Genomic DNA, 11,785 nt, shown 5'->3' on the forward strand with positions numbered 1-11,785 from the left:
AATTTATTTGTAATTTACTTATAAAATTTAAACTACGATTCTTTTTTGATATTATTATATTCAAATTATTATTTTTTTATATTAATAATGTTTGATTTTAGTACTTAATATTTTTAAAGGTATTTGTATAAAAAACAAGATACAAAGTATATAGGCTGGAAACCTAACGGGTTGCCTTATATCTCACTGTAAGATATAACGGATCCTCCCCAGGTGTAACAACGCCACGTATGATGAATCTTAAAAAAGCCGCTAAAAGAGTTGAAAAATGTTCTATCGAGCTCGTTGACTATTGAATATTTATATTAGTGTAATGGTAGATTGATCTATGTATCCATTTTGAGTTTGTTTTCGATTAATAGGCCCACAAAATTAGAAAAGGAGTTCACCTGATCCAAACATTGGTTTACTTGTGATTCTTCGTGTTTTTACAATATTAACGCTTCAGCTTAGGCTTTGCTTTTCACATCTTCATTTCTACTATTAAATTTTTGCGTATGCATCTGCTTTGTTGATATATATTTTTTATGCTAGGTGTTGTTGGTTTAGAGAACATTAATATAAATTTCACTTTGGATTTAATTGATACTTTTATGCGGGCTTCGATAGTATGAACGGATAGATCACTTGGAATTTCGCTTTTTGTGTTAGTCATAACGAAGTGAAGGAGGAAACTAGCTAATCTTGTCCGAATTTGCAAGGTCGAATCTATTATCTATTTTAATTTCATAGTTGCACTATTTTGCTACTTAAAAATTAACTTGATTTCAAAATATTTTAGTCTTGCTAATATTCCTATGAATTAAAAATATATTTTCTTATAATTATTTTAATGTTTTCATCTTCTTTGATATATGAAACATCGGAAATTCTTGAGCTTTAACTAACGGGGTTTTTTGACATATGCACTTGACGCACTGTTAGAAGTTTCCCATTTAATCAGTTATTGCTTCCTGCTCCTCCTGCAAGTATTGGTTCAACTAAAGCTTAGCTTCAATCCACATTGTTTGAGGAAAGAAAGGTCTACTTCCTTTCTTTCTTTGAAAGGTCTGCTCCTCCTGCATTAATATTTTTTGATATTATTAAGGTACGTTTTAGTTCATAATTATGATGAATAATATTTTTATCATGATGATTTTCGGAAAATTAATCTTTTGGGGCTTCGATTTTGTATCGATTTAATTGTTGATTTTCCTTTAAATTTTCCATGTTTGGCAGTTTGCCATGTTCTTTTTCAATTACATTTTATTACAATGTAGCTTGCTTGTCCATATCACGTGTAATAATGCCATGTATGGTCAACGGATTAAAAAATTCAAAACGACCTGAAAAAAGTTCTATCAACATTTACTATTGAATATTTATATAACCTTAATTTATTTGTAATTTACTTATAAAATTTAAACTACGATTCTTTTTTGATATTATTATATTCAAATTATTATTTTTTATATTAATAATGTTTGATTTTAGTACTTAATATTTTTAAAGGTATTTGTATAAAAACAAGATTCAAAGTGTATAGGTGGAAACCTAACGGGTTGCCTTATATCTCACTCAGAAGATATAACGGATCCTCCCTGTGTAACAACACCACGTATGATGAATCTTAAAAAGCCGCTAAAAGAGTTGAAAAATGTTCTATCGAGCTCGTTGACTATTGAATATTTATATAACCTTAATTTGTATTAAAAAGATTTAAATTACTATTGTTTTATATTAATAATTTTTATTTTAATATTTAATAATTTTAAATGTCTTTAAAAGTTATAACTAATTTTTATCAAAATAGTATTAATATTGATCATTACTTAAATAAGTTACATAACTCATGTAACTTACATAATTTACATAACAACCTACATAACTTACATAACTTACATAATTTATATAACTCACATAACGTATATAACAACTTACATAACTCACATAACTTACATAACTTAACTAATACATGTAGTTTAATCTAATAATTTCTTTAAAAGCATATAGTTTAAAGTTCAAATTTCATAACTTACATAATTTACGTAACTTAAATAAAACATCAACAACTTACTCGTGTAACTTATTGCCAACTTTAGACATCAACAACTACGAAATGGATAGGACTTGGATGAATTTATCAAGGGGAAGCAACGAGTATCGAAATGGAGTGCAAACTTTTTTAGATATTGCATTTCACAATTCAAGCCAAGAGAATATGATTCTTTGCCCATGTAAAAAGTGTGGCAATATCTATTGGCATTATCGTGAAGTTGTCTACGAACAGCTAATTGTTGATGGCTTCATTCGGGGGTATAAAAAATGGATTTTCCATGGTGAGTGTACACCCAGTGGAGCCTCTTCGACGATTAATTCAGGTTATCCTTATAGTGGTTACCGTCAATATGTTAGAGAAGATGACATGGAAGGTATGCTGCGGGATGCATTTAATATGCGGAGCGAAGGTTTTCAATCATGTCCACCAAACTATGTTGCATCCGATGATTATAATATCGGTGGAAATACTTTCATGGAAACGGGAAGAAGTGTGCCGGATGAACAGCCAAATGAAGAAGCGGCAAAGTTCTACAAGTTACTTGGTGAAATGAATGAAGAACTTTATGAAGGATCAAAATTTTCGACAATGTCATTCTGTGTTCGCCTTTTTCACATAAAATGTTTAGGAGGGTGGAGCGGAAACTCTTTGACAATGTTTGTTAGAGCTTTTGAGAGAAATGTTCCCATTTGCAAAATTCCCTCAATCATGCAAAGACATGAAGAAAGTGATAAAAGATTTGGGCCTTGGTTACAACAAAATTCATAGTTGCCCAAATGACTGCATGTTGTATTGGGGTGATCGGAGAAATCAACAGTCTTGTCATGTTTGTGGTAAATCTCGTTGGATGAATGCAGATGCAGAAGATGTTAATGAGGATGAATATGAGCCACAATCAAGAAGGAAGCCGAGCAAGATTTTGCGATATTTTCCGCTAATTCAAAGGCTTCAAAGGCTATTCATGTCGTCAAAGACAGCCGAGTTTATGACGTGGCATCATGATCAACGAAAGGATGATGGATTACTAAGGCATCTTGCAGATTCTTTAGCATGGAAATCATTTAACAATAAGTTTCCAAGCTTTGCAAGTGATCCTCGGAGTGTGAGGCTCGGCCTAGCATCGGACGGATTTAATCCTTTTAAGATCATGAGCACCTCATACAGTACTTGGCCTGTGATGCTTGTTCCTTATAATTTGCCTCCATGGCTCTGCATGAAACAATCTTCTTTGATTTTAACTATGATTATCCCCGGAGAGAAAGGTCCCAAAAATGATATTAACATATATTTGCAGCCACTTATTGATGATTTAAAACAATTATGGGCGGGCGTTGAGACGTATGATGTTGTTAGAAAGGAGAACTTTTACTTACGTGCTGCTTTGATGTGGACAATTAATGATTTTCCCGCATATGCGAATTTATCTGGTTGGAGTACTAGAGGATGTTATGCTTGTCCTTGTTGTGCTGCACAAACGTGTTCACAATGGTTGTATAATAGGAAGAAGTTCTGCTATATGGGGCATCGACGGTGGTTAGATGCAGATCATAGATTTAGATTTCAGAGGGCTTTATTTGACGGTACTGAAGAGTTCAGAAAAGCTCCTGAGCAGACCGTTGGATCTGAAATATTGTTCATGTTAAAAGATATTGATTTCAGTTACGGAAAGCTCAACCAACCATCCAACAGGCAAACAAATAGACGACCGAGGGATGAATCTGATGATGAATATGATTTGGAGGATGACCCTAATGAGACGGACTTGTGGAAGAAAAGAAGTATTTTTTTTGAGTTGCCTTATTGGGAGCATCACATATTACGTCACAATCTTGATGTGATGCATATTGAGAAGAATGTCTGCGAGAACATCATCACGACAATTTTGAACGTCGATGGTAAATCCAAAGATAATCTTCAGAGTCGACTTGATTTAGTTGACATGAGAATTCGACGTGATCTTCATCCCCAAGTACTTCCAAATGGAAGATATCGGTTGCCTGCTCCAATTTTTTCAATGTCGAAGGAAGAGAAAGAAATGTTCTGCATAATGTTGAAGGATATAAAGGTCCCAGATGCATATGCATCAAATATATCTCGATGTGTAAGTCTTAAAGATCGAAGACTGTATTCATTAAAATCACATGACTATCACATCTTGATGCAAGATCTACTTCCAGTAACTTTACGGTGTTGTATGTCAAAGAAGGTAACGTCCTGTATAATTGAACTGTCGAATATAATGAAAGCAATTTGTGGCAAAGTTCTGAACGTTGAAGAACTTGAAAAAATACAAAATCGAGCCGCTTTGACATTATGCAATTTGGATAAGATCTTTCCACCTTCCTTCTTTACTATTATGGTGCACCTGGTAATTCATCTCCCTCGTGAAGCAATAATTGGTGGACCGGTGTTCTATCGTTGGATGTATCCCATAGAAAGGTGCTAATTTATTTCAAGCTCTTTCATTCATTCAACTCTATACATATAGTTACAACCTTTGATAATGTAGTATATCGTGTTTAGGTTCCTGAGCAAATTGAAGTCTTATTGCCGTAATAAGCGTTATCCGGAAGGATCAATTGCTGAAGGCTACTTGGCAGAGGAATGTATGACATTCTATTCTAGATATTTAGAAGATGTTGAAACAAGATTGAATAGACCAAGTAGAAATGCTGGGCTCAATGATCCTAACTTGGCCGAAACTTATTTATTTCAAAGTTATGGAGAACCAATCGGCAAAGTTGAAGTTGCGAAATTAGATGAGCGATCTTGGATACAAGCACATAGATATGTTTTTTTCCACCACGATGCAATTCAACCATTATGCAAGTAAGTTCTAGAATATGATACATATTCATCTTCTTGATTTATTTATTTTTTAACCAACTAAACCTGTTTTCAACATAGTGAGTACAAACAAATATTGAGATCTCATTCACGTTCACAAAGATTACCACATCGAGAGATTAATAAGTTATTCACTGAATCTTTTCATGAATGGTTAAGCCAAACGGTATGCAACGTGTTCTTTTATTATTACTCAAATCATATTCCGATTCAAATCATAAAGTTTTCTCGTAACATTTATAATTATTACTCAAATCATATTTTGATTCAATAGGTTTGGAGTGGGAAGGCCGTTAGTGACGGTTAAATGGCTTTCCTGTGGTCCGAATTGATTAGTGAAAAGATACAGTGGCTTCATCATCAATGGATTCAGATTTCATACCAAATATCGGGAGAGATTGAGGCGAACCCAAAATTGCGGACTAGTCGTTAATTCTTCTATTACGAGTTATGCTTGTGCTAGGGACAGTAATCCTGTTGAGGGAAATGTGGGTTTTTACGGACTTCTTATGGACATTATTGAATTGGATTACTATGGAAAATGGAAAGTTGTCTTATTTCGAGGTGATTGGGCTGATGTGAATATTGCTCGTGGTATTAAAAACGATCAATTCGGGTTTACAATGGTGAATTTCTCTCGATTGATTCACACCGGAGAACAATTAATAGACGAGCCGTACGTATTTTCTTCTCAAGTGAAACAAGTTTTTTACTCGAACGATCCAATTGATGAGGGTTGGTACGTTGTACTTCGAAACAGCCCTAGAGACTTGTTTGACATGGGCAATGAAAGTATAGATGATATCATTGAAAGATCAGAAACTTTGCCTTTTCCACAACAAAACTTAAATGAAAATATCCCTAGTACTAGTACGTATTTTCAATGGGTTCGTCGGGATGTGGATGAAGATATTTACTAATTATAATGTAGTAAGAATTTACAATTTTTTACTTATATGTAATGTTATTATTTTAATCTTGCTCATGTTGTATAATTTAACTATTTTATGTGTCTTGTTGTTGTTCTAATTTGTTATTAAAATTTACACGTTTTATGTTTATTGCGGAAAAATGCGTACAAGAAAGTTACGACATTTAAATATTGTTCAGAATAATCCAAATTCAGAAGAAGGCAATAGTGAACAACAAACAGTTGTTGGATCTTCAAGTGTGCCGGAGACAGTTCACGATACTGCAGAAGTTCAGGGTAATGTTTAGTTTGTTTTACATGCGTGTTCGCTTTTATTATTAATTTTTTTTATTTTTAATATAATAATATGTCATTTTTTAGTTGAGAGTGTCGGGACGCGCAGAGGTCGAGGTCGTACGCTACTTACAGATTTGTACGACTTAGCTCCTACCGAGCATGTCAAAGTTCGTAGAAATAATCATGGTCAGCCTGTCGGAACTGAAGCTCAAGTTTTAGCTGGCTATTTGGGCATTCTTGCACGAAATTCAAATATGTTGCCCATCAACTACGAATCATGGCATCACATGCCTGACAGCAACAAAAATCAAGCTCTCGACAATATTAAGGTAAGAAAATGTGAAATTAATCTATAATGCTTTGGTTTAAGTTTAATTTTTATTTACTTTTTAACCTTGTGTTTTTTTAGGAGAGATTTATTTTAGAGGTCTCTGATGACTATATCAAGAAGACCTTGGGCAAAAAATGGAGAGATAATAAAAGTACTTTAAAAAAACAATATTTTAAGAAAGACATAAGTCTCGAGGAAAAATTGTGCAATGTCCCACCGGGAATGCTGAGGTACCAATGGGAAGATACAGTTAGATTTTGGAATTCAAAAAAATGAGAGGTATTACGTACTTTCAAACTCTTCTAAATTGTTTGGTTTCTAGTATTTACTTTATACATAATAATAATTACTCAATGTAGGACCGTGAGCGTGTTGGAACAAGTAGGAGACAGAAACAAAAATTCACACACACGGCAGGGTCGAGAAGTTTTGCTCGCGTAGCTGAGGCCGAGGTATTATAAATTTATTAATTTTATCAATTTACGATGAGTCTTTACTACTAAATAATATTTTTATTACTATATTGTAGGAAGTCTTGTCTGGTCAAAAAGTTGGACGCCTTCAGCTTTTTGACATTATGGATAGGAAGAAAGATGGATCCGCAATGACATCCGAAGCCGGAGAAATTATGGTATATTAACTTAATAAAATTTGATTTGTTCTAAATTATGTTGCATTCTTTTTTAAATAATGTTATGTTATTTTCTATTTTTTTTCATTATATATTTCGTTTCTAACTCTTTCATTTATTTTTTAGGAGAGACTAAAGGAAAAGAAGGCGGAGTACGAAGCGACTGCTTCGACTGATAGTTCTGTTAATCATGAGGACATTGATAACAGAATTATTAATGAAGTTTTGGGTCCTGAGAGGTATGGTCGGGTTCGATTTCAAGGATCTGGTGTTACCCCGACCCAATATTTTGGATCCACTCCCAACAATACATGCCTTCCTAAGTCAAGCTCAAGTCAAGTTCGAGGTTAAGAGATCGGCTAGCTCGGATGCAAGCGAGCATAGTTGAGCAAATTGCGAGAGGTTCAAAGAAAATATGAAGAACTCCAAGAACAACTTCTAGCCGATGCAAGAGAGGGAGGCGTGGCAGTGAGAAGAGAGAGGCGGAGCGAGAGCGAGAAAGTATGATGAGTGCATTCTACGACTTCAACAAATGATGAAGATGTTTCACAATCGCAGCACCCTTTCTTAGATATTTATTTGATTGTTCGACGATATTTTTAACATTTTTACATTGAATAATATTGTAACAATATACTTAGTTATACTTTATTTATTAATGTAAATCATATATCTTTCATTGAATTTAAAGTATTATTTAGGTTTAATGTTATTGGTTGGATTTGTATGTCATATTTGCTGTTATTGGTTGAATTTCTAATGCAGGAGGGTTCGATATTGGTTAAAACGCAACGATTTCAATCTGTAAATTTAGCGGCGTTTGTGGGGAAAGCGCCGCTAAAGGACTCTACTTTTGGCAGCATTTGTGGATAAAGCGCCGCTAAAAGGTCTGTAAATTTAGCGGTTTTTTTTGGCTAAAGCTCCGCTAAAGGTCTGTACTTTTAGCGGCGCTTTGCAAACAAACGCCACTAAAGGTCCGCACTTTTAGCGGCGCTTTTCCCGGAAACGCCGCTAAAGGTCTACACCTTTAGTGGCGTTTGTGGATAAAACGCCGCTAAAGGTCTACACCTTTAGCGGCATTTTTTGGGTAAGCGCCGCTAAAGGTATGTGATTTTAGCGGCGTTTGTTTGCTAAGCGCCGCTAAAGGTCTGCACCTTTAGCAGCGTTTTTTGGGTAAGCGCCGCTAAAGGTATGTGATTTTAGCGGCGTTTGTTTGCTAAGCGCCGCTAAAGGTCTATACTATTAGCGGTGTTTATGGTAAAGCGCCGCTAAAGGTATCTACTTTTAGCGGCATTTTGCCGTTCAAACGCCGCTAAAAGTGATGACTTTTAGTGGCGTTTTTTTTCACATAAACGCCATAAAAAATTGCGGCGCCGCTAAAAGCCAAAAAAAAACGCTGCTAAAAATCTATTTTGCTGTAGTGTTTTCTTTTCTAATTCTTCATTTATTTTCTTCTGACAGGTTTTTCTAGTTTATGACCAGAAGAAACCCATCAGGACCACTACTTTTTGACAGTGAGATTGACCGCACAGTTCGTAGAAATCGAAGAGAAATAAGGTGAAGCTTACAATACACAGAGGAAGAGCAAGAGAATGATATTTCAACGACAATCGAGGAGATCGCTGAAAACCAAGAAAATTCACTACCTCCTGCAATTGCTGCTAATCAGAATCCTACTCTGCATACTATGTAAGATTATGCTAAACCTTTTTTAACAAGAACTGAATCAAGCATAGTTAGGCCAGCTGTTGCTGCAAATAATATTGAACTGAAACCTAACACCATTCAAATGATCCAATAGTTTGTTCAGTTTGATAGTTTGCAGGACGAGGATCCCAACGCTCACTTGGAAAATTTCCTAGAGTTTTGCGATATATTTAAAATTAATGGCATTTTTTATGAGACCATTCACCTTCAGTTGTTTCCCTTTTCGTTGAGAAATAAGGCTAAACAGTGGTTGAACTCGTTGCCACGAGGATCAATCACTACTTGGGAACAAATGATTGAAAATTTTTATTAAAATATTTTTCGCCAGCTAAAATAGCCAAATTATGTAATGATATCTCCTCTTTTGTACAGATGGATTTCAAAACACTCTACGATGCATGGGAGATATACAAAGACCTTTTGTGAAGATGCCCTCACCAATGGGTTACCACTCTGGCTACAGGTCCACACGTTTCACAATGGCCTGACCCTTCGACTCGACAAATGATCGACGTAGCCGCTAGCAGAACTATCAATAATAAGACACCTGAAGATGCTTATGAATTTATAGAAGAGATGTCACTGAATAACTATCAGTGGCAAGACATGAAGACAAAGCCAACGAAAATAACCGGTGCTTTTAACATTGATTTGGTCACCATGCTCTCCAATCAGGTAGAATTCTTAAATAGAAAAATTGATGGTTTACTTGCTTCCTCACAGGTACACTCAGAAATGTAATGTGAAGCAAATGGAGGTGGATCGAGCAGTTCAGAATACCCACCTTATGGCCATAACATGGAGAACGAGCAGTTAAATTACATGGCTAACAATCCTCGATCTCAAAACAATCCTTATAGCAATACATACAAAGCAGGATGGAGGAACCACCCAAATTTTTCATGGGGAGGTCAAGGAAATCAAAGGCCACAACATCCTCTAGGTTTTCAACAACCACCTTACCAGCAGGAAAAGAAGCCGAACCTTGAGGAGATGTTAACAAAATTCATCTCGGTGTCAAAAACTCATTTTCAGAATACTGAGACAGCCCTTAAGAATCAACAAGCGTCAATCCAAGGGCTCGAAACTCAGATAGGCCAACTCGCCAAACTTATTTCTGAACGACCACAAGGTAGTTTGCCGAGTAACACGGAGTCTAACCCAAGGGAACAACTCAATCCGATTATCAGTCATGACAAGAAATGGTTAGTTGAGCCTGCACCAGAACCGAGGCAAGGCATTGTGGTAAGTCAAGATAAAGGTGAGGTGGACCACAATGACCAGAAACCGGTAAGTAAAGAGTACAAACCCCGTGTGCCATACCCAAACGCGACAAGGAAAGACTGCATAGAAGAACAATTTGGTAAATTCCTTAAATTATTAAAAAAGTTACATATTAACTTACCGTTTATTGAAGCTCTTTCGCAGATGCCAAACGCAGTCTAATTTTTAAAGGAGCTTTTAACAAATAAACGAAAGTTAGATGAGGCATCGCATGTGGAGTTGAATGCAGTTTGCTCAGCCATATTATAGAATAAGCTACCCAACAAATTGAAAGATCCAGGGAGTTTTACGATTCCTTGTTTAATTGGTAGTTTAGATGTTCATAATGCATTGGCTGACTTAGGGGCAAGCAGTAATGTTATGCCTTATAAAATGTTTAAATAGCTAGGTCTTGGGAAACCTAAACAAACTAGTATAAGCATTCAATTGGCTAATAAAACCATTAGATTTCCTAGTGGTATCACTGAAAATGTTCTTGTTAAGATCGATAAATTTATATACCCAGTAGACTTTGTTGTTCTAGACATGGAAGAGGATAGTAACGCACCTTTAATTTTAGGATGACCTTTTTTAGCGATGGCTAGAACCATTATTAAAGTTGGTACAAGTGAACTCACACATCGTGTGGGAGACAAAAAATCACCCTTCAAGCTCGTAATTCAACTAACACATCATAAATTGAAGGTGGTTGTATGAATCATTCTACTAGTATTGATCATGTGGTGAAACCCTCTATGCAGGAAACAATTTCGAAGAACACATATGAGCCGTGTTCAAGCAACAACAAAGAACCAATCCATGAAGAACAAAGGTTACAAATTGAGGAGCTAGATGAATGGCGGACACATGAACCGGGAACACACAATAAATAAAGCCAGGACAAGCTCATTACCTCAACAAATCAACTAAAGGTTGGAGACGAAGTACTATTAGATGCAGCAGATCCTCGAATTGCCACTTCTGAACCGAATGAAGAAATCCCTCTTACGGTATTAAGTATTTTTCCATATGGTACAGTTGAGGTAAATCATCCTAAATTCGGTACGTTCAAGGTAAATATTACTCATCTTAAACCTTACATTGATAAAATTGGCAGTAGGGATGAGGAGTGTAAACTCCTCGAGCCACCATGATCATAGACCAGAGAGGTAAGTCGAGCTTAGACTATAAATAAGTGCTTCTCGGGAGGCAACCCAAGCACTAACAGTATTAATTTCTTTAAATTTTAGCTTTTAACATCTAACATACTAACCGAATCATGGAACGCAGGCTTTCTAAAGACCACACGGCCAGGCACACGAGCGTGCATTAGGACGTGTGAAAATAGGGCAAAAGTTTTTCCCCAACACGAGATGCGATAAGTTGCCACGGCATTTGACATGGCCATGGGTGAAACTACTAAAACAACACGGATGTGAGACACACCTGTGCCTCGAAACCATGGTTGAAACTGAGAATTTAACAAGGGCGTTGGACACACCCGTGCCCAGCCCCGTGGTCGACACTGTCAAAATAACACGAGCATGTGCCTACATACACGGGAGTGGGAGAAGCGAACGAAGATTGACACGGCCGTGCAACATGGCCGTGTACACCAATGTGCCCAATTTCGAAAACCACAAAATGCACGGGCTGAAATGAAGGCACACGGGCGTGCCCCACGACCGTGTGCCCCAATTTCTCTATAAACACCTATTATTTATTTTACTTTTATCTTTATATTTTGAAATTACTTTTTAT

General features: G+C 36.0%; 1 non-coding gene across 1 annotated transcript; it reads right to left on the reverse strand.

Annotated features, from left to right (window-relative positions):
• Positions 1 to 9,100: 9,100 nt before the first annotated feature.
• On the reverse strand, positions 9,101 to 9,207 carry LOC128284458 (small nucleolar RNA R71). The gene has a single exon (XR_008274884.1). It is a non-coding gene; the product is annotated as a small nucleolar RNA R71 (small nucleolar RNA).
• Positions 9,208 to 11,785: the final 2,578 nt, after the last annotated feature.

The sequence above is a fragment of the Gossypium arboreum genome, chromosome 11, assembly GCF_025698485.1.
Source record: "Gossypium arboreum isolate Shixiya-1 chromosome 11, ASM2569848v2, whole genome shotgun sequence".
NCBI lineage: Eukaryota > Viridiplantae > Streptophyta > Magnoliopsida > Malvales > Malvaceae > Gossypium > Gossypium arboreum.